Source organism: Megalopta genalis, unplaced genomic scaffold (assembly GCF_051020955.1).
Source record: "Megalopta genalis isolate 19385.01 unplaced genomic scaffold, iyMegGena1_principal scaffold0051, whole genome shotgun sequence".
Classification (NCBI taxonomy): Eukaryota; Metazoa; Arthropoda; class Insecta; order Hymenoptera; family Halictidae; genus Megalopta; species Megalopta genalis.
In genome coordinates, this window is record NW_027476120.1 from 442,501 (window position 1) to 445,615 (window position 3,115).

At 45.9% G+C, this 3,115-nt stretch overlaps 1 non-coding gene across 1 annotated transcript; it reads right to left on the reverse strand.

Annotated features, from left to right (window-relative positions):
- Positions 1-863: 863 nt before the first annotated feature.
- LOC143261421 (small subunit ribosomal RNA) lies at positions 864-2,784 on the reverse strand. Its single transcript, XR_013035549.1, has one exon. It is a non-coding gene; the product is annotated as a small subunit ribosomal RNA (ribosomal RNA).
- Between the last annotated feature and the right edge of the window lie 331 nt (positions 2,785-3,115).

Consider the following 3,115-nt stretch of genomic DNA (forward strand, 5'->3'; position numbering starts at 1 on the left):
CAGAGTAGGGTGTCAATGACAACGACACAGCATTGAAACGAGCTACACAAGCCGGTCTCTCTTGATACCAATGTAAACGAGCATTAAGTTATCTTCAGACTGCCCGATATTTTCGTCCTTTGGACTTTCCCAACGATTCCTTTTTTTCTTTTTTTTTTACACACCACAGCGAAGACTTGAGGAAGCGTGATTAGCACGCTCGCATCCCTCCCTGTCCTACTACAACTGTGTGTGTGTGTGTAAAGAAAGAAAAAAGAATACATTGGCTTTCTCTCTATCGAGAAGATGGCCTACGCAACGCAGATCAAAGGCCTAATACGTGTAATATAATACGCGTCTGGCCGTGTATAAATCACGCACGAATGATCTGGTCGGGCCCAACTCTTCTCGTACGCTTATTTTTCCGTGTTGGGGCACTATCATAAAATCACACAAACCCCAACACGTGTGTGTCTTGGAAGGAAGATGGCCTACGCAACGCAGATCAAAGGCCTAATACGTGTAGTACACACGTCTGCCGTGTAAATCACGCACGAATGATCTGGTCGGGCCCAACTCTTCTCCACCACACCACATCCCAACTTTGTACATTTTTATATATTTTTGTGCGTTGGGGCACCTTCATAATCACAAACCCCAACAACACATATATCTCTCTCTCTTTGAAAGATTTGTTGTGGCCTACGCAACGCAGATCAAAGGCCTAATACGTGTAGTACACACGTCTGGCCGTGTAAATCACGCACGAATGATCTGGCGGGCTCAACAATATCTTTTTTTTTTATATGAATTCTTATCCACAAACTAATCGAATTCATTTTCTCTCCTCCTCTCCTCTCTCTTTGAGATATATTGGAACATTGTAATGATCCTTCCGCAGGTTCACCTACGGAAACCTTGTTACGACTTTTACTTCCTCTAAATAATCAAGTTTGGTCATCTTCCCGGCATCATCGGCAATGCCGAAACATTGCCGCGCACCAGTCCGAAGACCTCACTAAATCATTCAATCGGTAGTAGCGACGGGCGGTGTGTACAAAGGGCAGGGACGTAATCAACGCGAGCTTATGACTCGCGCTTACTGGGAATTCCTCGTTCATGGGGAATAATTGCAAGCCCCAATCCCTAGCACGAAGGAGGTTCAGCGGGTTACCCGGGCCTTTCGGCCAGGGAACACACGCTGATTCCTTCAGTGTAGCGCGCGTGCGGCCCAGAACATCTAAGGGCATCACAGACCTGTTATTGCTCAATCTCGTGCGGCTAGAAGCCGCCTGTCCCTCTAAGAAGATTTGTTTGTACGTTGGTAGTAAAAACCCCACCGGCAGAAGCCGAGAGCCTTCGAGATACCATAATTACGTCTATTTAGCAGGCTAGAGTCTCGTTCGTTATCGGAATTAACCAGACAAATCGCTCCACCAACTAAGAACGGCCATGCACCACCACCCACCGAATCAAGAAAGAGCTATCAATCTGTCAATCCTTCCGGTGTCCGGGCCTGGTGAGGTTTCCCGTGTTGAGTCAAATTAAGCCGCAGGCTCCACTCCTGGTGGTGCCCTTCCGTCAATTCCTTTAAGTTTCAGCTTTGCAACCATACTTCCCCCGGAACCCAAAAGCTTTGGTTTCCCGGAAGCTGCCCGCCGAGTCATCGTAGGAACTTCGGCGGATCGCTAGCTGGCATCGTTTATGGTTAGAACTAGGGCGGTATCTGATCGCCTTCGAACCTCTAACTTTCGTTCTTGATTAATGAAAACATTTTTGGCAAATGCTTTCGCTTCTGTCCGTCTTGCGACGATCCAAGAATTTCACCTCTAACGTCGCAATACGAATGCCCCCATCTGTCCCTATTAATCATTACCTCGGGGTTCCGAAAACCAACAAAATAGAACCGAGGTCCTATTCCATTATTCCATGCACACAGTATTCAGGCGAAGGTAGCCTGCTTTGAGCACTCTAATTTGTTCAAAGTAAACGTACCGGCCCACCTCGACACTCAGTGAAGAGCACCGCGATGGGATATTAGTTGGACCGCCCCGTGAAGAGCAAAGCCCACCGGTAGGACGTACCACATAATGCCAGTTAAACACCGCGAGCGATGAACCGACACTGTGACACACAGATTCAACTACGAGCTTTTTAACCGCAACAACTTTAATATACGCTATTGGAGCTGGAATTACCGCGGCTGCTGGCACCAGACTTGCCCTCCAATGGATCCTCGTTAAAGGATTTAAAGTGTACTCATTCCGATTACGGGGCCTCGGATGAGTCCCGTATCGTTATTTTTCGTCACTACCTCCCCGTGCCGGGAGTGGGTAATTTGCGCGCCTGCTGCCTTCCTTGGATGTGGTAGCCGTTTCTCAGGCTCCCTCTCCGGAATCGAACCCTGATTCCCCGTTACCCGTTACAACCATGGTAGGCGCAGAACCTACCATCGACAGTTGATAAGGCAGACATTTGAAAGATGCGTCGCCGGTGCTATAAGACCATGCGATCAGCACAAAGTTATTCAGAGTCACCAAAGCAAACGATGGACGAGTGTAAACACCCGCCACCGATTGGTTTTGATCTAATAAAAGCGTTCCTACCATCTCTGGTCGGAACTCTGTTTTGCATGTATTAGCTCTAGAATTACCACAGTTATCCAAGTAAATTTTAGTACGATCTAAGAAACCATAACTGATTTAATGAGCCATTCGCGGTTTCACCTTAATACGGCATGTACTGAGACATGCATGGCTTAATCTTTGAGACAAGCATATGACTACTGGCAGGATCAACCAGGGAACTATACAATATGTATATATAAAATGGACAAAATTTAAATCCTTTTCCATCGTCGCCTGTTTCATATATATATGTCAGGTCGACACACCACTTTTCTCTTTCAAATATGTACAAGTTTTGCCACATTCCGCGCTTGTAACATATCTTCTTTAACGCTCAATTTCTTTCATTTTTCTACCATACAGATATTTTACCGTACGCCCAAAAACGTACGTATTATATTTTTGTTCTATCATAAAATCACATTTTTCTACGTACGCCAGCTTCGTACGTTTCTATCTTTGCCTTCATAAAATCACAAGATAATTTTATCTTCAAGAGTCTCGCTATT